The sequence below is a fragment of the Bos indicus x Bos taurus genome, chromosome 13 (assembly GCF_003369695.1).
Source record: "Bos indicus x Bos taurus breed Angus x Brahman F1 hybrid chromosome 13, Bos_hybrid_MaternalHap_v2.0, whole genome shotgun sequence".
In the NCBI taxonomy this organism is placed as follows: domain Eukaryota; kingdom Metazoa; phylum Chordata; class Mammalia; order Artiodactyla; family Bovidae; genus Bos; species Bos indicus x Bos taurus.
In genome coordinates this window covers 70,260,885-70,284,425 of record NC_040088.1, presented here as the reverse complement: position 1 = coordinate 70,284,425, position 23,541 = coordinate 70,260,885, and the positions used below count along the sequence as shown (strand labels likewise).

General features: G+C 39.4%; 1 protein-coding gene across 1 annotated transcript in view; it reads right to left on the bottom strand.

The window, feature by feature from the left end:
- The window catches only part of CELF2 (CUGBP Elav-like family member 2), an 884,302-nt gene that overhangs the window by 600,438 nt on the left and 260,323 nt on the right, over nucleotides 1–23,541 (bottom strand). The window lies entirely within an intron of this gene.

Genomic DNA, 23,541 nt, shown 5'->3' with positions numbered 1-23,541 from the left:
TCCTTGGTGGTCCTGTGGTTAAAAATCCGTGTTTCCACTACAAGGAACATGGGTTCCATCCCTTGGTTGGGGAACTACCCTGCATGCCACATGGTGTGGCCAAAAAAATAGATGTTTAAAAATTAATTTTTAAGTCATTACTGCTTCTGTTGTAGAATCACACACAAGCACACATACATACAAGTGTGTAAGTAAAAGCCCCCACACACTCCTGTTTTGCATAAGTATGTGCATGCACACACACAGAGCTTTGAAAATTAGAATTCATTTTTAGAGAAGAATTTTCAAAACACATGACCCTTTACTATCAAAAGGACATAAACTTCCTATGACGTTGGCTTTAAATTTTACTTCATATTGTAACATAACATACAACTCACCAAATACACACAAACCGAAACAAACGTTTCACTAAGCCATATTTGCCTCTTAATGGAAGACAGGCTCAGAGAAATTTTATTCTATAGTGTCAGGTGGCGCCAGTGATAAAGATCTGGCCTACCAATGCAGGTGACACAAGAGATGCATGTTCGATCCCTGGGTCAGGAGTACCCCTGGAGTAGGAAATGGCAAACCACTCCAATACTCTTGCCTGGAAAATTCCAAGGACAGAAGAGCCTGGCAGGCTACAGTCTATGGGGTCGCAAAGAGTGGGACACAACTGAGCATGCACATACACATCTCTCATTTAAAAATGAAAGAGAAAGTTGCAACCCACAGCATTAATTCACAACTCACTAATGGGACACATCAGTTGAAAACCACTGTCTTTAAGTACATTAGATAATGTTCATAGACAACTCTAATATATGGGCTTCCCGGGTGGCTCAGCGGGTAAAGAAACCTCCTGCAATGCAGGAGATGCAGGAGATATGGATTTAATCCTTGGATCAGAAAGATCCCCTGGATAGGGCATGGCAACCCATGCCTGGAGAATCCCATGGACAGAGGAACCTGGCAGGCTATGGTCCGTAGGGTAGCAAAGAGACAGACATGACTGAAGTGACTGAGCACACACACATGTACAATATATGAAGACATACTTACATATGTAAATTTGCACATATTTGCTTTTTACTATGTGAACTAGGATGCTCTTGAACCAGGGATTGCCAGTAGAATAATCCTGAAACTTAGTATTTCATTTTTAATGTCTATAGTGGAAATATTTTTATTATCAGCTCTTTTGACTGGGTAAGATCAGTAAATGATCTTGAGCTCTTTCAGATCTTCAGAAATACCTTGAAACATAAAGAAACATCAAAGCAGTTCATTCCTTCCATGTCATATTTATAGACCAACTTTATATAACTGCTTCTGCTATTCACATGCTCTAAGTTGCATCTTTGAGCACGAGGAGGATTCCACAATGTGATGGTTGATAGCAAAGGTTGATAGTGACAGAAAAATCCTGGGAGTATCCCTGGGCTGAATTACAAGCCAGATTCTCTTCCAGGAGGAGCACAAGTCAGTGGGAACCAGGATTTGAATTTGGCACATGCTCTGTTGCTGAATGGAGAAGGAAATGGCAACCCACTCCAGTATTCTTGCCTGGAGAATCCCATAGACAGAGGAGCCTGGTGGGCTGCTGTCTATGGGGTCGCACAGAGTCGGACACGACTGAAGCGACTTAGCAGCAGCTCAGCTATTGCTGTAAATGCTGAAAAGCAACACATCTCTTCATCTGCTTGAATGTTTTCAGTTACAACATCAGAGGATGAGGTGAAAGCTCATCTTTGTCAACTCAATGACCTAGACATCTTTTTTCAGCAATAATATTGGTCTAGCTCATTTGGGAAGGTATACCTTTTAAACTTTAGTTGAAGAAGATGAGGTCAGGGGAGCTGGGCAACAAAAGAATATATTAGCACCAGAAACCACACATAAGTATTTAATTTCTCACCCAATTTTTCAAAACATCCCACTTGCAAATTGAAAATATGATATATTTCACAAACACATCTAAACTCATTAAAACATAAAGTTAAGCTTATTTATCCAAAAGCAGAACAAGATTTGCGCTGATTATCTCCATTTCCACCTTACTACTCTGTGAGCACAGGGATCAGACTCAGTCGTGTCCAATTCTTCTGTCACCCCAAGGACTCTAGCCCGCCAGGCTCCTCTATCCATGGGATTTTCCAGGCAAAATTACTGGAATGGGGTTGCTATTTCCTCCTCCAAGGGATCTTCCTGACCCAGGGATCAAATCAACAATTATTAAAGCTTGGTAGTCACAAAATTTACAGCCCTAAAAGGAAAGTCATTTGACAGGTCACTATCGAAACTGAATGCTTTATCAGCATGAAGAGCTATTTAAAGGAAATATAGAAGAAAAAGGCAAAAGGCACCATCAATATGGGGTTACAAAGTGACTGTCACATAATGGCTCTTCTCTGGTGTCTACTTTGCCCCTACTCACCCCTAAGGAGTTGTATTATAATTCTGTTCCTCTCAGATGCAGACTAGATTCTATCTCATGGATTTATATCTGAATTGGAATTATGTTCTTTTACTCTAGAACATTCACTCCTTCACCACCGGACTAGAGTCAGCTGACCTAGCTTTAAAGCAAACATCCTCCTACAACACAGTGGACAGTCTCTTCTTTTGGTGCACTTGCTTGTAAGGCAGTGAGACTTATTTTTAAGCAAAAGGATAGCACGGGAGAGGGGGGATGGGCTACCAGAAAATGTGATTTATCAATGTAGCTTCCCAACCAAGATTCCAGAAAGATTTGTCACAAACTGAACTCTCCAATGGAGAAGGCAATGGCACCCCACTCCAGTACTCTTGCCTGGAAAATCCCATGGACAGAGGAGCCTGGTGGGCTGCCGTCTATGGGGTCGCTAGGAGTCAGACACGACTGAGCGACTTCCCTTTCACTTTTCACTTTCATGTATTGGAGAAGGAAATGGCAACCCACTCCAGTGTTCTTGCCTGGAGAATCCCAGGGACGGGGGAGCCTGGTGGGCTGCCGTCTATGGGGTCGCACAGAGTTGGACACGACTGAAGCGACTTAGCAGCAGCAGCAGCAGAAGTCTCCAATATTTCTCCAAGAAGGAGAGATATGGTTAGCACAATGAGATTTTAAGCCTGCTGAATTCTATAAAGAGCACAAAGAATATTCAGGGATTTCTAGATAGCTCTGAAATGTCTTTGAAATCCTGAAACAATTATTTTGAGAAGTGATGTTTGTTACAACACATTTGTGGGTCTTTCTATCTGCTTTAATAAAGGGATTTGGGTTGTACAGATGCTAGCGTCTAGGTTGGAATAAGAATGGAATGGATTTAGCGACTCCAGGGACCTCACTCTCTGCACCCATGGCAACTGCAGCGGTGCAGTCTCACCACTTCGGCTTCAAGGACGCCTTGCCAGCTGGGCTTTAATTAATGATAAATCAACAGACAGACAGGTGACAACCGTTATATTCTTCCACCTTATCACTGGGGCTAGAATTAGCAACAAAAGTTTTAATTAAATTTTAACTTTATCTCAATTAACTTTATATGAAGATGGAACACACACACACTTATATGTGTATGTATGTATTTGTTTGTTTAGTAATTAAGTCTTTCTAAATTCTTGTTTTACATCAGAGTATTTAAAGAGAAAGGGATAGTATTTAATCCAAATTAATCCAGCATATGTTTAAGATTCTCCAATTGTTTTTCTTTGAGAATGTAAAATACTTAAAAGAGTGCCTGACACACAGTGGGTGCACCATAGATATTAATTAACAGTGACAATTTCACACTTTATCTTATTTGTCTTGCCTTATTGAGACTCTCTCTCAGATCTCTGGCATGTTTTCCCCATGAATTCTCTCCATATGATATGCTGGCTATAAATAACAGAATTACTGATCTTTTCAGTGACTTAAGAGGAAGTAACCAGCCTGTTTCTTGCATGTTAATATTTATTCCATACATTTTACGTAAGGGTAGGGATCATGTCTACTTGTTTCTGCTATTTCCCCAAAGTGCCTCCTATCACAGTCCTCTTTCTTGCAAATAATTGATGGTAGATTAATTATAAGAACATTTGAGAAATGCTTGAAAGCATAGGGAAAACATGATAACCACTTTAAATCTTACCATCTATTGATAACCATAATTGACATTTTTACTAATGTTCTTTTTATTTCTTCTATGCATATATTTCAATCCTTAAAGAAAGCTTATACACTCTACATGTGTTCCAGTAGTCTACTTTTCACTTATACATTTTAAATATTATCTCAAGCCATTAAATATTTTTCAAAACTATTATATACAATGGCTGCTTAACACCGCTTTTTAAAAATGTATGCTATTTAATTTTTCCTTCTTTATTAGACATTTAGGTTGTATGAATATTTTGCTATTATAAATAAATGGTAATATTCTTTGCACATTGATTATTATTTTTTTTTTTGAAATGAACTGATTCCTGTCATTCAGGTGCCATTTAATCTACAATTTGTAGGATGGATAGTATATAAAGTTTTTTCTTTAGGAGCACTTGGTAACTCTTGGCTTGCCATTATGTGTCTCAGGACATGGTCTGTTAAGGAAACAGAGAAGGCAACGCAACTTCTGTAAGGAAGCTAGTGCTTATAGCAGCTCTAAGTTGATTTTATACCTAGCCCAAACTTCCCTTAGATCCAGAACCACTTATCTTCTATCATAATAGAACAGTGCAAGACACATGGTAGGTATTGAATGAGAAATTGTTAACTGAATGTCCAAATGTCTACCTGATGTTTCACTTGGTAGTCTACAAGCATTTCAAACTCAACACGCCCATATGCTGAACTCTTAATAACTTACCAATCGCTCAGAAAACAGATTAAAAAATTTACCCATCTCTCTCTCTCCTCCCCATCACAGCAAATTGGGTCACAATTTACATGGTTTGTCAAACCAGAAAGCTGGGAATCACTCTTGACAGTCTTATCTCCCTCTCTCCACTCAACAAGTCCTGATGCTTCCTTGACAGAACCGCTTCCAATCCATCCACTTCCCTTCATTGCTACAGCCATGGTGGTCTGACCCTGAGTCCTTCTTCCTGGTCTTCTCACCTCCACTATTGACTGTTTTCAGACAGACTTTTTTTTATAATACGTTTAAGGATTCTGCTACTTCTTTTTGGAAAAAAACACTGTCTTTTGCATTTAGAACTTTTAATAAATAGAAACTCAGGCTCCATACTTTGGCTTGCAAGACTCTACCCGATTTGTCTCCTGTCACAGATCCTCTGTAAGTTCTGTGGCTAAAGCAATGTCTCCTGTTCTCTGAGAACCCACTGAGGCTATCCTCTTTTGTTCTGTACCCCTCACCCTCTTCTCTGTTTCCCTTCACAAAGCTGGATCCCTCTCAGACTTCAGGTCCAACCATTTGCCATCTCCTACAATACCTGTCACTTTTTGTCAATGTGCCTCTTTCATTTTCTTCCCTGCACTTACCATACTTTGCAAATACATTTATTAATTGGCTTACTTATTTATTCTTTGTCTCCATCACTACACTGAAAACTATAAGAAAGCAGGGTCCATCCCACTTACTTTACTTACAGTGCTCTACTCAGTGCTCAGCACAGTACATGGCACATAGCAGACCCTTCAGGAATATTTGTTGAAAGAGACAAAGCTTTAGGCTCCATCACTCCAGGGTGGTGTAGGGATAACTTAGAATAATCTCTATCTATAGGTGCACAAGCTTACAGGCTCCCAAAGGATAGATCTTTTTCTAGTTGGGCAACATCAGAAACTGTTGCAGGTTTTTTTTTTTTTTTTTTTTTAAGTTTCCTGAAAGAATTCTACTTCTGAAAAAATAGTGCTGGATAAATCCAAATAGTTTTTAAGCAAGCCTACTTCGAGGTAGCCAAAGGCTCTAGTGGTGCTAAACTCTGATGCTACCCAACCCAGCTTTTGCTTGGAAATTACCACAACCATTTACTTCTCTCACACTCTTCTTTCACACATGGTGATGCTTTCTAAGACTGCTAAGAATTATGTATGAGTCAGTGGTGACATGGCAGTCATCTATTTTGGGTGCATTTGAGATATTTAAATTATTATTTGAATAATTTAATAATATAATTATTTAATTTTATTAATTATTATTAAGAATAGCAACTCTAAAGCCAATGCCACCCACATTTTCAATTTTGAGGTCTAAAAGATTTAGTAACAAGTTTTAAAACATCAAGAAACTGTTTCACTGTGATTGTTGGCTTCTGTTCAGTTTTAGGCAGAAAGACACCAGAAGGATAATGAGAATTCCCTCTTTAACAATATGCTTTGAAACTTACTTTTTGAGTTTGGCCTTATTCAGAAGTTAAAGTTAAAATGATTCATGCAAACTTCTAAAATTTTTGAAGTAGTACTCTGTATCCAATGGCTAATCAATACCTGATCCAGGCCTCATTTTTGGCTTATTTGACACAGAATCTTTCCAAGAGGCTGCCAGCGTTAGTTAAATTCTTATATTCTCCATCCACCAAAATAATGATGACAGCATGCTTTGATAATAAATGCATAATTAATAGTAACCATCTGACTTTTTAAAAGTCTGGGTCAATATTGTCCAGCACTATTATCTATTGTCTAAATTTTCTGCAGATTTGCCTGTTGCTCTCAAAGAACCCAAACTATTAAGTTTTCCTAATAAAGAATTCTGCTGCAAGACTCAAAAGTAAGACAATGAAAGAAAGCATGAATGATAAGGCAGCTGATTTGCCTTAGATGGATGGGTAAGATTTAGGTGCAGCAGGATTCATGCCCTGGATGGGCCATCAAATTAAAATGAGAAATGGCATGGGTGGAAGTTAAGCAGTTGAGAGAATTAATAATCAGCCACAAATGCAAAATAAGGACACTGTTTTTTAGAGTGCTCATTTCCATCTCTATGTCCTCCAATCCAAACGACAGGCAGGAGATAATATCAACATGCTGCAGACAACATTGAAAAATGTTTTACCCTCTGACAGCACAAAATAGATGGGCAGAGCAGGAGATCATCCCTGGTCATGTACAGAAGGAATGAGAAATTACCAAGTGTTATGCTACTTACCCAAAAATCCCTACATCAAGGTCAAAGATAATGAGTACTGATGATCAGCTAGTTCCATGGTCCTTTTAGAGGGATCATCCTCTATCAGACAGAGGCCGGCAGAAAGTAATCCGTAAATAGTGAAGCAGAACAAAGATGGGTGGTCTTTGTGGAGATAGATATACCCACTGGAGGGAAATGGAACTGGTTTAAAATTATGCTAACTATTGGCAGGCAGGCCAGTTAGGAGGAGGTTAAACACAACACACATCTCCAACCCCCAGGAGGAAGCATGCTGCTCTGCTAGGAAGGATCTGCCAAGTTCTCCACTTCAAAGAGAGCTCCGAAGGGGTGCCGGCGAAAGGAAGAATTTGGATGAATATGTGAAAATGTTTACATGGATCTAGGAGAAAAGATTGAACAAATTCACATGGACTAGAAAATTGTCTTGAATACTATAAAAAGAAATATGAGTCAAAAAAAAAAAGGAAACTAATTTATTAAGAAATCAAGATGATGAAGGCACGGCTTTGACCACTACAGTGGTACTTGGCATTAGTTCTAACCCCCCATTCTGTAAATTTTCTGTGCTTCCTGAGTGATGATAGAAAAAAAAAATCCCAAGTAGGCCATGCCCATAAAATAGGTCTCTTTGCAAATATCTCTTCGGTTTTTCTCAGAGTTTTCTTTTTTTTTTCTCCCCTATAGCTTTACATGGCATAGTTTTGACGGATTTGACAGCAAGCACATTCCTCCTATCTTTTATGGAAGAAGCTTTTCCCACAGGAATAAACTCATATTCATGTCTCTGAGTTGGCTTTTCTGAGCCTCCCTGCTCTGGTTATCTTCCCGCAAGTCTGGCTTTGAGTGGGCTGTTTTGGGAACACCATGTATGAATCCTGTGTAGCAGAAAAAGTTGATAGAATATGAACAGGATATGTTGCTGATTGGCTTCCAATTTAGTTAGAGAGTTCATTCAGGTAAGAAAAGATCCCTCCTCTTGGTAGAGAGCCTCTCTTTGACTTACAAATCTTGATCCTGTAGTCAGAGCATGAGGGAAAAAGAAAATCAATGGCAGTGTTGTCCAATTAAATGTCAAACTAGAAAGGGTCCAACTCCAAGTAGGTACTCAATAAATTACTAAAAAAAAAGTGGAATCATTTTTACTAGCATAATAGATATAAATGCATATTTTGAAGTAAAACATGCATATTTTGAATTTAAAAAAATGCAGTGTCTTCTCATTGCATAGGCATTTGAGAATTGACATGGAACACAGCCATCATGGTTGGTTGAATGAGGTACATGTGCCTTCTGCAGAGGTGGTCCCTGGTGAGAGGGGCTGGTGTAGCATAGGGTCAAAAAAATCACTTGTGCCAACTTTTCCTTAATTGGGAACAAGCAGATATCCTAGGGAATTGCTCTGAAAAGCATTCTTTAAACAGTTTGGAAATGCACTAATATAAATAAATACTAAATTACATGTACTATTACTGCTAATCTATGACCAAAAGATGTCTTTTCGTTTCTTGCATATGTGAATAATTATACCTAATATCTCCAGGCGCTAAAAATTATATGCATTTGAATGATTTAGGATGCAAAACACCATTGATCTTTTTTAAACTCAGAGAGAAGAGAAATATGTGTTTACAAGAGGATATGGTTTCTGAAGTTGTTTCCATTATATAGTTGGTGGAGTCAGTTGATGACATTTATACTTATTTATTCTCCCTTGAGATTTTAGAGTTTCTTTGAGCAGCATAGGCTCATTTTTTTTTTTTTTTTTGCATCAGATATTTTTAATATAGTCTTATTCAAACTATTTGGAGAAAAGATCCTCTTACAAAGAAATACATTTTAAAAACTTGTATTGAAAAAAATTAATGTAAAGAAGGAAAGTGAGTTACTAAGAAAAATTTTTCCTCTTAATTCATATTCTGGAATTACTAGAGATGACCAAGTTTGTGTAACTGGAATTACTCCACTTGTATCACTATGTTTATGCTTCCAGAAATCTATTTTCTCTCTAATTTTGCTTTGAAACATTTGCCTTAAATAATGTCTCTTAAGAGTTTACATGGTCTGGACGGCACCAAACCAAAGGTAATGATCCTTTTGCGTGTGACATTCTAGTCATTTCCATAGCAACCATATGGGTTAAGATGTCACAAAGAGGATTATGACTTCAGGTGAGGAATAAACAATAGGAACGAAATATCACTAAGACAAAGATGCTGCTGAGGCATTAAGTACATGAGTGGGAAATAGACAAAATGGAACAGCAGTGTTTTCCAATCAAAAAAATTCACTGCACTTGTTAAGTTGCCTGTCAGAAAATGAAAGCGAAAGTCATTCAGTCGTGTCTGACTCTTTGAGACCCCATGGACTATACAGTCCATGGAATTCTCCAGGCCAGAATACTGGGGTGAGTAGCCTTTCCCTTACTCCAGGGGATCTTACCAATCCAGGGATTGAACCCAGGTCTCCCGCACTGCAGGAAGACAGAGGGAATCCTCAAATGTGAGTTTGGGCAGATAGTGTCTTCTCATCAGGGGTGATAATGGCCCAACTCTCTGTCGCCATTTAGATATTAGAGCTATTCTTATGTTATCAAAGGGCAGTCCTTGAGCTGCGTGCATAGAATGAAATACTTTGTGGAAAAACTTTATTATCGTGGGTACCCGTAACTTGCCATTTTTTGGTTTTCATCAGAAATGCTCCCTTTTCTTCCAGCCCAAAGAAGCTTACATTGCCTCTAAAGATCATCTCTCATTCAATGGAGACTTCTAGCACCCTAAATCACAGGGTATCCTTAGAAACTTTCCAAGTTTGGAGGGAGTTTTTTTGGGTAAAGACTATCAACAGTATTTGGAATCAGAAGAATCTGTGAACTGTGGACATGTATTCTGTAGTGGAAGGTAAACTTTCTGGGAGGCAAGATCATTTTCTTCACCATTTACCCAGAAATGGTAACAATCTTGGGCACAAAAAAGTATTTAAGTCGAACATAGCAATGGATACCTTGAAAGCAAAGGTGGAAATGCCTATGATGTAACTTAGAATGTTTCACCCTGAAGTTAAGATTCCAACCACAAGGAATACAAGCTTAATCGATCCTTTGCCAGAAGAAGCTGCCATTCTCGGTTGTTGCTAATAGAGATCATGAATCTTGCCTTTATGTACATTTCCAGGGAAGTGTTGATACAAGAGCCTGGCTTCTGTGGAGAAGATTGTCCTGATCATGGAGAGCTGAAGCTAGGGAGGCAGGTAGAGACCAAGCCATCCTGGAAGTCATCATGAGCACTGGCTCTGCCTCTAGCCATTTCAAGTTAAAGCTTTGCTCTTTCTTCACAGCTAACTTAATGCTACACCTTTCTGTTAACCTGATTTCTTCCAAGGTAATTTCACTCAAATGAAAATGTTCTTGTAAAGAGATGATGCAGAAAGAAGTGTGTAACCATACCTGGGAATAAACGTTAACTTGATTGAGTTATACATCTAAGAATGAAACCATACAAGCATTGGAAGAAAATATGAGTGAATTCCTCTTTAAATTTGGGGGGAAAAGGCTTTTTAACTAAGTCTTAAAATCCAGAGGTAATGAAAGATTGATAAATTTGATGACATAATTAAAATATTTCACATGGCAAAAATACCTCATAAACAACATCAAAAGGCAACTGATAAACTGGGAGATGATATTTCAACATATATCACAGAAAAAGGTCGAATATCCTTAATACATAAGGAACCCTTAAAAACTTAGAGACAAAGGATCAAAAACACAATAGAAACATGGGGAAAGAGTCAAAGAAAAACTTAATAAAATAAATATATATATATATGTTTAGAGTTTAATTCAGTTATTAAATTTGTTATTAGGTATGGGTTAGCAATTCTGAAACTGCTTTATGTGTTTATTAGGATTGAATAAGTAAGTACAAGAAATACAGATAATGAGGACCAGGTTTTTTGATATTAGAGAGAAATTATAAACATGGAAGACACAATGAATCTACGGTGGTGAATTGGAATTTATCAATCATCTGTCTATATATCATCTAGGCAGATGGATGTAGAAATGTAGGTGTTTGTGTTTATGTGTGGGTTTATGCACACACATGTATTTCCTAGGTCACTCTGGCTAGAGGTCCTAGAAGCAATGGTTTTCCAGTATTAATAGCATACCTTGGGTCTAGATTTTGTTTCTAAACATCATTTTCCAACAAAAGGGAACAGGGTTCCTTGGAGACATAGCTGACTCCAGACTTGCCCCACAGAAATACAAAAGGGGCTGGAGTGTGTGTGTGTGTGTGTGTGTGTGTGTGTGTCTATATGAATTACCACCACCACCACATCACTACCACCAGAATGATTAAATCAACATGCTGATATCAATATTAATCACCTGGCTAAGTGTTGTTTATCAGGTTCTCCACTGTAAAAGTGATTCTTCTAGCAATTTTTCCATACTATACTCTTCAGAAGCAAATTACAATGCATATCCCACATTTAAGAAGACAGTCAAATTTTAATGGGTTCAGAATTATGAATGAATTTCTGTATATTTAATCAGCTTCTTTTTTGGTTGATATAAAGAGGGTTTTCAAGTTTTAAGTTCTACAAAGAACTTTGCAATGCATTCTAAACTAGTATATTGATTTCTTCATGTGTCCTGACTATTTCTTTAGGGTAAAAAGCAAGAAGTGAAATTGCTGGGTCAAAGAATAAGTACAGCAAGTCTTTTGATACATAGGCAAAACAGATCTCCAGAATATCTGTGGCAGCTCTTAGTGCCACCAGCCTATAACAGAGAGGGTGTACTGTTCCCTTGTACTACTTGTGTGTCGTCAAGGTGAGGGAGTGTGGTCCAAGGTGATGTTGGAATGGTGGGCAGAGGACCAGCTGGGCAGGGTGTGCAGAATTCACCTTTTATTCCTGGTGTCACGGAAGACCCGAAGCTGGTTCACAGGGGAGAGGCTGATCAGTTTCATGTGATGGGAACCATGTTTGAGTTCTCAAAACGGTCCATGAGATTATGGCTGACAGTGTCTCTTTCCACCTTGACTCAAGGTCTTCTGCTTAAAAAGGTGACGTGACAGATGACCTGTCATTCTTCCTTATCTCACTTGCCATCAGGTGAGGAAATGCAGAATTTGGAACTAGAATGAGAAGAGGGAATGCCAGATGATTTATTGGGGGTCAGAGTGGGTGCCGGGTGGCAGAATGGAGAGGGCAGAGAATGAGAAGAACCGCCCCACTGCTGATGGCTTTCTGCATGACTCTGCTAATGAACTCGGCCTTGCCTGCTGTACACAATGAGCCTCACTGTGTACAATGAAGGGCAATGGAGAGGTGAAAGCAATGACTCCCTGACAGCTGACAGTTTTCTGCCGGTTTTGAATCCTGGCAGCAAATACATTACCCAGGATAAGGAGGGAATGAGGAAACATTGGAGAGAGCTAGCTGTTCAGAGATGGCTCTTTGGGAAGGACTTGGCTCAGTTCAGTTGTTCAGTCATGTCCAACTCTTTGCAACCCCATGGACTGCAGCACGCCAGGCTTCCCTGTCCATCACCAACTCCTGGAGCTTACTCAAACTCATGTCCATAGCGTCGGTGATGCTCTCCAACCATCTCACTCTCTGTCATCCCCTTTTCCTCCCTCACTCAATCTTTCTTAGCATCAGGGTATTTCCCAATGAGTCAGTTCTTCACATCAGATGGCCAAAATATTGGAGTTTCAGCTTCAGCATCAGTCCTTCCAAGGAATATTCAGGACTGATCTCCTTTGGGATGGACTGGTTGAGTCTTCTCCAACACCACAGTTCAAAAGCATCAATTCTTTGGCACTCAACTTTCTTTATAGTCTAACTCTCACATCCATACGTGACTACTAGAAAAACCACAGCTTTGACTAGACAGACCTTTGTTGGCAAAGTAACATCTCTGCTTTTTAATATTCTGTCTATGTTGGTCATAGCTTTTCTTCCAAGGAGCAAGCTCTTTTAATTTCATGGCTGCAGTCACCATCTACAGTGATTTTGGAGCCCCCCAGAATAAAATCTCTCACTGTTTCCATTGTTTCCCCATCTATTTGTCATGAAGTGATGGGGCCAGATGCCATGATCTTTGTTTTTTGAATGTTGAGTTTTAAGCAAGCTTTTTTATTCTCCTCTTTCACCTTCATGAAGAGGCTCTTTAGTTATTTGCTTTCTGCCATAAGGATGGTGTCATCTGCATATCTGAGGTTATTGATATTTCTCCTGGCAATCTTGATCTGTCTTTTGGTGTGACTTAGTAATTCTTCATACAAAGATGGTTATATGACAAAGGCTTTGGGATGACAAAGGCTGATACAAAGTCACAGAATCTCCTAAATCTTCATAGCTTTTCAAAAAATGAGGATTAATAAGAATTAGAGGAACAGTATGAAAAAGAAAAGTGAAAGTGAAGTCACTCAGCCGTGTCCAGCTCATTGTGACCCTATGGACTTTAACCCACCAGGCTCTTCCATTCATGGGATTTTCCAGACAAGAATACTGGAGTGGGTTGCCATTTCCTTCTCCAGGGAATCTTCCTGACCCAGGATTTGAACCCAGGTCTCCTGCATTCCAGGCAGACTCTTTACCATCTGAGCCACCAGGGAATCCCTAGGAACAGTATATGAGCTACTAAACAGACCTACCAGAAAAATTTTACATGTTTAGGGAAGAGTTAGATGGGACCAATAAATAAATAAATTCAAGAACAAAACACTGAGACTTCTTGCATTTTTTTTCTCTCTAAAAGGTCTTACCATTGATTGGGACATATGAGCATCAATGCTCTTTAAGCATCTCAGGAATAACCAGATGGCCCATCCATCTTAGGGCCTAAAGAGATTTAGAATTAATCTTTAATTACTTATTTATAATTTATAATTGCACAGATAGGGGCCTCTCATCCCACTGGAGTCATTTTCTCTGTGGGATTAAGCTGTGCCATTTGGAAGGCACAGTGATTCTTTCATTTCTTAGAGTATTTTAAACTGGTATACCAGGGTACCACATCCTCATGATCAAAATTATTAGCCAGCATTCACATGAAACCACTGAACGGATTGGTCTTGGTGGTCTCCTGTTTCAAAAATGATTAAATCATCTTACCAACTGAATCCTGCAAAATCGACAGTCAGTATCTTTTGGCTACTAAGAGTGCTGACAAGACTGGATCAGAAGTTTTTTTTTTTCTTCTTTTTTCCCACCCCTTCCCAACTCAATCATCTCACCATATAGGTATGGCTTCATGAACTAAAACAAGCATACAAGCAAACAAAACCCTCAATATATTTCTCTTCAGTTGTATTATTTGTAACTGGAGTATTTTATCAGGTATTGATCTACAGAAACTCAAATTTGATGTGCTTGATACATCTCTGTAACAAGGCATGCAAAAACAGTTAGGAGATGGGTAAAAAATGAGTAGAAATGATCTTAGCAGCAAAGAACTCCGGGCTGGAGCATGGACTACCTTCCCAACACCTTTATTTCAAAAGCAAGGGGGTTTAATGAACATTTACAGGAGAATAGCCAAAGAGGCAAGGATAAAGTCTTGCCAGTATGTTGGGCTAGATCCTTTCTCAGGGTTTTGTATCCTTTTCTGGTTACTTAGAAAGAATCCAGGATGAAGAATTAAAACAATAGATTCTAAGATGGTAGAATTTCAAGGCTGGACTGAGTGCTCAAGGCAATCTAATTTCCTTATTTTAAAGATGAGAATGATCAAGTCCATTGACATTGGTGACTTCTCTCAATTCACACATTGAGCTATTGGCTTACTCATTTAGCAGGTGTTTTTTGCCCATTAGTTGAGTTTATGTTCTGAGGATTGCTGAATTTTAGGCACAGAAAAGATATTGTCAAGTAAGCTATCCTGCTTCCCTGATAGCTCAGTTGGTAAAGAATCCACCTGCAATGCAGGAGACCCCGGTTTGATTCCTGGCTCAGGAAGATCTGCGTGAGAAGGGATAGGCTACCCACTCCAGTATTCTTGGGTTTCCCCTGATAGCTCAGCTGGTAAAGAATCCACCTGCAATGCGGGAGACGTGGGTTTGATCCCTGGGTTGGGAAGATCCGCTGGAGAAGGGAAAGGCTACCCACTCCAGTATTCTGGCCTGGAGAATTCCATAAACTGTATAGTTCATGGGGTCACAAAGAATTGGACACAACTGAGTGACTTTCACTTTCTTTTCAATACAAGCTATCCTGTGGCCGACACACTGCTTCTCTCTTAAAGGCTATAAAGACACAATGTTGTTTAACTTTGACTAGGAAAGGCTAGGTGACAATGATCATCCACAAAGATGAGAAATATTCTGAGGAAAATGTTGACCGTTTGTTTTTATCACCATAGGGATACAAATAAGACAAACAGGTCCATAGTTTAGTTAAAAATAAGAAACAACTTCTCAGATGCTATGGTGATTAAACCCTGAAATTATCAAGGGAGTATGTTGATAGTATAGAGTGAAATAAATATTCCTCTTCTTCAACTTTAGTTTTGTTCTAAATAATTCTTTTTGTTTCTTGTGAGGTCTTGTTTCAAACTATTAATTCCAATGGTTTGGGCTGCAAAGTTGTTTTTGGTATAAAGTGCATCACTGCTGTTCTCTCTGAGATGCTAAGCTCATAAAAAATTAATTGTGACTTTTTTTCACAACATACGGCTGCATAGAAATAGTTCATAAAACATGACAGGGATGGGATTATGTAAAGTTGGCTTAAATAAATTCAGAATTTAACTTTTAATTTTTTATCACTGATTTTACGTTAAAATATGGAAGACAAGTAACCATGGAAATCTCTTGGTTTCTGCAGGTAATAATAGCCTATAATAATAACTTACAAGGGCCAATTTCCCACTTTGCACAGGATGCTTATAATTTCGTGCAATCATCTCAAGCAACCATATTTTACAACTGTTAAAAGAGAAAGAAACTCAGAAGATAATGAATATGGTCCAGTGTCACAAGGTAATAACTCTCAGGATAAAGTCTGCAACTGGAGAGAGATTGACCACAAGGCTGGTGGACCACAAGGCTGAGTTCCACGGCCGCTCACTCACGGGGCCCCTGGAAGGCCCTGGGAGGTGCCCCAGAAATGTGTCTATAAGATAGAGTGACTGAGTGTTCTGGTTGCTGGAGACTAATGGGTTGCTGGGGAGGCTGGGCTTTCAGTGCTAAGCCTGGGGCTGTCCTGGGCAAGCTGGGATGCTTGGTCACCCTATTATAAAGTGTCCTAGGTTTGTAAAAAAAATTTAAAAGTGAGATGTTATTATTCCAATGGATTAAGACAGGTGCCTTTTCCCACTCATATTACCTTCCCATCTGTGATGGCTCCCCTTCTGTTAGTGGTATTCCATGGTATTTTAGGGGTCTACCTAAGGGGACATTATGTTGTGATTCATGTTTATGTGGATGGTTGGTTCTGTGATCAGTTAAAAGTTTGCCAGAATTTCTGGATTAGGAACGGCTGCCAGGGCTGCTCCTATGCCCACCTGGCCAACCTACTTAGCACTGTAGTGATATTGCTGAGGTGGAGACCCAATGGTGACATAAATATGCCCTAATAGCATCCTGCACTGAAGTGTGTGGGAAGTGGAGAGAAAACAAAACGTGAAATGTACAATTGTGAAGCTCTCCTACAAAAAATTCTTCCAAACCTCACAGTTCTTATAGGAAAGAAACTTGAAGAACTTCTCCCAAATTTAACTCCAATCCTAAATGTGTATATGCTACTACCAATGACAAGTTATGAAGTTGGAAGCTCTCAAAGCAATAGTAACAATCACCATCAGCTTCTGGTCAGTCATTCTGGAAGATGGAGTCACGTTTCCACTTGCTTCATTAAAAACAAAAAAAAGATGATCATATCCAAAGGTGATCAAAGACTTTGTAACCAAAATGCATATTGGAGAAAGAGTAATATTGAGGTATTTTTGTGGTGGTTGTTTTTCAGTCGCTAAGTTGCGTCCAACTCTTTGCAATCCCATGGACTGCAGCATGCCAGGCTCCCCTGTTGGTCACCATCTCCTGGAGTTGACTCGTATTCATGTGCACTGAGTCATTAATGCTATCTAACCATCTCATCCTCTGCAGCTCCCTTCTCCCTTTGCCTTCAATCCTTCCTAGCACCAGGGTATTTTCCAGTGGGTCAGCTCTTTGCATCAGTTGGCCAAAGTATTGGAACTTCAGCTTCAGCATCAGCTCTTCCAGTGAAAATTCAGGGTTGATTTCCTTTAGTAATGACCAGTTTGATCTCCTTGCAGTCCAAAGGACTCTCAAGAGTCTTCTTCAGCACCAGAATTCAAAAGCATCGATTATTCCACGCTCAGCCTTCTTTATGGTCCAACTCTCACATCCATATATGACTACTGGAAAAACCATAGCTTTGATTACACAGACCTTTGTCAGCAAAGTGCTGTCTCTGCTTTTTAATATGCTGTCTAGGTTTGTCATAGCTTTCCTTCTAAGGAGCAAGTGTCTTCTAAATAATTTCATGGTTACAGTCACCATCTGCAGTGATTTTGGAGCCCAAGAAAATAAAATCTGCCACTGCTTCCACTTTTCCCCCTTCTACTTGCCATGAAGTGATGGGACTGGATGACATGATCTTAGTTTTAATGTTGAGTTTTAAGCCTGCATTTTCACAGCTATTAATAAATATACATATGTTATTTTTCTGGATTTTTTGTTTTGTAAAATTTGTTATTTCCTATGATTTCTCATGCTCAAAAGAGACTTTAAGTGGACTTTGTTTTTATAATTTTGTATCATTCTTATAAAGGGCCTACCAAATTTAAGTTTTAGGCCCCACAAAATTCGCAGCCAATCCTCGATGAATATAAAGTTGCAGCTGTTATGGATTCTGCAGGCTGTACACTTTCTGTGGCCTCTCCTGGGCATACTCTCTTTACATGCTTAAAATTTGTCTCTCTGATGACTGTTGTTGGAATATCTATCTCTACTGAAAGGCAGAGGGAGGGAAAGTTTGAAGAAAAATATAAATTATGGATGTGATTATGGACATGCTACATGCAATGCAAACAAGAATAGCAAATCCCTTATAGAAATTGACAGGTGGAATAAACCTAGGCATAGACTGAACTTGTGGGCAAGTCAGATGCAGGTGCTGAAGCATCCTTTAGGTCCTCTCCTTCTCCCTGAGGAGTGTGGTCTTCATTGCTTGATAAACTGTTAGCAGGTTGTATTACAATACTACTTAAAAGAAAAATTTAGCAGTGCTGTACGGCTTCCAGGATTTCAATTTCCCTACCAGAAACTGAACCCCAGTCACAGCAGTGAAAGTGCTGAATCCTAAACACTAGTCTGTCTGGGAACTCTTGCTACTTGTTAAAATAAAGAAAATGGTCCCAGAGTTAACTTCCAGGACACAATTACTCTACACAACATTGAAACTGAGCAGGACACTCTGGTCTTTACCCCCCATCATGTCCTCTGCCTTTTGGCTATGGGAAAAACTTTAGCCAAAGAAAAAGTTTAATCAGAGAAGTGAGAAAATGCAGAAACCAAGGGGAACAGTCCACGGAGACCAAATAATAGTAGTTAAGTCATTAAGCAAAGTCAAGGACTTCTTCAAAGGCAATCGGTAATACTCTGAGCCATAGCCTCTGAGCTGCCTTATAGATACTGAAACCCCCACCAGGTGGAGAAGTTAACTATGTGAAGACTAGACTGGAGTCCTGACATAAGCTCCCACAATGCCAAGAATTGGCCTCAAGAAATGGAACATCAGAACACTGATGACAGATATCAAGATGACTGTCAGAGTTGACTGTGCTTTTTTCTACACATGGCCCTCCGTGAATAAAAGCTCTTGCCCACTGATTGTTAGCTGGGGGAGTTGGTCTCTGGATAGGCATCCACCCTCTGCCCCACCCCTGCCCCCACGGTTGCCAGCATCCAAAAGGGAGTGAGTAGCCCAACCCCTCTTTCAGTTACAACATCTCACTCCTTATTGCTGGATGCTTCTTTCTTAATTTTCATTGCCAACTAATTGATCCCATCACAACTTCTTTCTCTCTTCGGCTAGTTTGAGGTTGGGCTTCCCAATCCCAACCTGCCTGCCAAAATATGTCTCCTTTCACACAGTCTGGAGGTTACCTATCGTACTGGTATGCTTCTTCTTTTTTCCTCCTGGGGTTATGAATTGGTAGGGCTGAATATTGTATGGATATACCAAACATACAAATTATTGAAAGTAGCACTGCTGGTGGCAATATTCCGAGGGGTAACCTTTCTAAATGATTTTTTTGGAAAGTGTTATTTTGACAAGCATGGATCTTCAAATATGGACTCACCACATTTTATCTCTTATTTTACATTTCACACTGCATTTAAAAATATAAGTTTCCATATTTCCATAACAGATGCTGGGGAAGTTTTCAATCCACAACTTTTAGAAGAGAATGTCATTTATGTTAGATCCTCATTTCTTCCTACTTTACAAAACTGTCATTTTTTTCTATTAATTATATTGTGTGCAATATAATGGAACCATCCATTCAGTAACATTAGACATGGGAATTCCATCCATTCAATAACATTAGACATGAAAATAATGTCTGCTTGAATGATCATGGTAATCTGTCTATTTATATCAAGCCTTTTGCTATATTGACCAAGAAGACAGTGAATGAAGTTGCTGAGATGTGTGTGCTTGTGTAATGTTCTGCAGAGTCATCCTTGTCAACTTAGTATGTAAGCCCACTCTGAAAAGTTTTTCCACTGGAGGAAAATCTTCAGGTGTGGACTACTGCAATACTTGGAAGTTTAATCAAACTGGCCCCTTTGGGAATGGGATGAATGTTGGGAGTGAGGTTGAGATGATCGGGAAGATGTATACCATATGGTGTGGGCTTCCTAGATGGTGCTAGTGGTAAAGAACCCATTTGCCAATGCAAGAGACATAAGAGACTGGGTTGGAAAGATCCCCTGGAGGATGAAATGGCAACCCACGCCAGTATTCTTGCCTGGAGAATCCCTGTTAGGGGAGCCTGGCAGGCTGTAGTCCACAGGGTCACAAAGAGTTGTATACAACTGAAACAATTTAGGAAGCATGCATGCATACCATACGACATTTAAATAGGAGAAGGAATGTTTCCTGGGAGATAATAGCAGCCACTTTATCTTTGCCTATCCTACCATCCAGCATCATCTCAGGGACTTAGCACCACAAAAGGTGATTTCTAACTCTTACATTATGTCCATAGGTTAGTTTGGGACTCTGTTCATTATAATTAACCTGGGATTATAATTCAGGCTGATGAGAAGCTGGCATGAGCACCAAGAGAGTGAAAGTTCTCCCTACCAAGTCTCACACTAGCAACCAGACTGGCCAGCCCGGACGTGACTATGGCTACTTCCTCTTACAAGTGATTGCTGGAATTCCCATTCATGTGACCCCACCTAACTACACAAGGGCCAGATTACAACATTCCTGCATGCAGAAACAGAACTATTTTATGGACAGAATGAATGGTTTTCACTTGGGAAATATTTTAACCTTTCTTCTTGTTATTTCTGCCTCTATCCATCTGAATATCATTTTAACATGTGTTTATTTAGTTACTACTATGTGCCCATTACTGTGCTCAATGCTAGGAGACAAGATATGAACCAATTCTTGATTCCCAAGATTGAGGGCACAGTGAGGGAAAAAGTAGAAGATTTATAAAAGATTAGAGAAGCCTCTTAGTAAATTCCATAGACGCTGAAATGTTCTGACGTTTCTATAATCTTGGCATATGTTGTGTTTCCTATCTTAATCAATAGGGGTTGTTGAAGACCATCATCGGGTGTTTTCTACTGCTTGTATGCCATTACTCTGTCCTGGGCTTCAGTGCTGAGAAAAGTTTGGGTCTATCTATTCTTCCAGATATAGACATTGAAAGTCTGAAACCTGCTAGGAATAGCCAGTGTACGAAAATTCTTCTCTGGAGTACAAAAGATGATTGATTTTCACTTATTTTGCTATAATACACCCTACAACTTTATTAGTGATAACGATAAGCTTATTATCAATAATTGTGCTGATTATTTTTCATACTTATCTTTAAGATTCTATGTAATTCTATGACGCTGTTATTGTTAGGAATAATTAACCACAACTAGAAATACATTGCAACCTGTGGGGGTTTTTTTATCATGTTGCTTTCTAAGGAAAGAAAGACAAGACAATTCCACTTGAAGAATCCCAGGTTCAGAGAATGTGGCTTGACCAATCTAACCTAATCTATTATATCTTTCAAATCGGGCTTCCCTGATAGCTCAGTTGGTAAAGAATCTGCCTGCAATGCAGGAGACCTGAGTTTGACCCCTGGGTTAGGAAGATCCCCTGGAGAAGGGAAAGGCTACCCACTCTGGTATGCTGGCCTAGAGAATTCTATGGACTACAGTCAGAGACATGAATTAAATATTTGATTAGCTTTATTTCTTTTATTATCTACTAACTAACCTACTTTATTTGGATTTTGAAAAGTTAGGAACTTGTCTGTAGACTCATCCATTAAATAAAGGGCACAGCTAAGGTTTTAGAACATCTGGTCAAAAGACTGAAACTTCCTCTCTCATGAAGACTCGTATTTTTATGTGGTACCCTCAGTTTGTCTGCATAATTTTTTCCCCACAAATTGGTATTTAAACCTCAAAACCTTTAGCTAACTACATCTGTCATTGATATTTTATTGTTTAATTTTCTTTTTATGGAGCCAAATTACATCTCTCCCACATACAGCCGGCGCTTTACATGTCTAATTTGTCGACATGTTCTATAATGATAATTTCATTGATTTAGAAAGTGACATTATGAGCAACATATGTTCAGTTTAGCAGTAGACCTTGTTATGGCAATCAATTTTTTTCCCCTCCAGAACTCAACTAGATTCCACATTTAGAGGCGGCAAAGTAATTTAACCAGTTCATGTTCTTAAGATTTTTTAAGAAAGAGAAAGAAGGCTACTGTGGCAAGTTGTCCTGAAAGAGGCAGTTCTCACACTGTGCAGTTTGCCATGTGCACATATTATCACTGTACACCAGAGGCAGGCAAACAGAAATAAAGGAGCAAAAGCACCTAATGAAATAGAAAATAACAGAGAAGAAATGTCTTGCAAAAGTCCTTTAACTTTCTCCTATCTCTCCGACTCACCATGCAAGCTTAAATCAACAGCTCTGCAAGTATCAGCTGAGAATCCCCAGCACATCAGGCACCATGCCAAGCTCTGGACTTTTCCGGGTGTTTTCTAGCCCCCATGATCATGCTTGTATTTTTTTCTTTCTCCCTTTACTTAAACAAAAACATTCCTCTCATACTTCAAAATCCAACTCAAAGGTCACCTCTACGCAGAGGCTCTCCTCAACCCTCTTCTCTCAATCCATCAGCATTATGCCATCGCTGAAAGTGAAAGTGGCTCAGTCGTGTCCGGCTCTTTGTGGCCCCATGGACTATACAGTCCATGGAATTCTCCAGGCCGGAATACCGAAGCGGGCAGCCTTTTGCTTCTCCAGGGGATCTTCCCAACCCAGGGAGAGAACCAAGGTCTCCCAGATTGTGGGTGGATTCTTTATGAATCACTGAGCCAGAAGGGAAGCCCGAGTATACTGGAGTAGGTAGCCTATCCCTTCTCCAGCAGATCTTCCTGACCCAGGAATTGAACTGGGGTCTTCTGCACTGCAGCGGATTCTTTACCAACTGAGCTCTGTCATCACTACCTGTCCTTAGTGTGCGGGACCTCCTCCTCCTCCCTCTACTGTAAACAACTTGGGGAGGGAGGATCTTTCTCATATTTGTGTCCCCTAGCAGCTCACTGCCTGGCTTATCACAGTGCTTGATAAAAATGAATTGGATTGAACAGAAGATATTTTCTGTTTGACCAGGTTATTGTCTACCATAAAGGAATCTTTAAGATGGCACCCTGTTTTTCTTTATCAAGCCTTCGAGGGCAGGTGTTCGGTGTTGTTGCCAATGAGGATTTGTAGAGTCACCTTGGACTTTAGTTCACTATCAGTATCAGTATGGAGTGGTTTAGAAACAACGTGAGGAGTATTGGGAAGAAGGTATGAAGGTCTCTAAGAATGTTAGGATAGGTAGTTGCATAAAAAAAGAAAAGTAACACAGGATGATGAAGCAAACTGATTTAACCATTACAGAGGCCTTAGTTTTGCCTGAAAGTAATATTTAGGATTTAGCTTATAGTGGAGGTAAATCCCCTATAGCATCTGTGTCTACAATACTATGCAGTTATGAGAGTGAACATACCATTATTCTTAAAAAAAAATTTAACATAGTAATATCTTAATGATAAAAGATTAAATTGTGTTTTGTATAGGATGCTTAGGAAGGTAGGAAGATACGGACATACTTTAGAGATGTATTTTTCAAAAATAAACATTATTACAGAAAATCTGTGTTCCACATTCATGACCAGGATGGAGTACATGCTAAG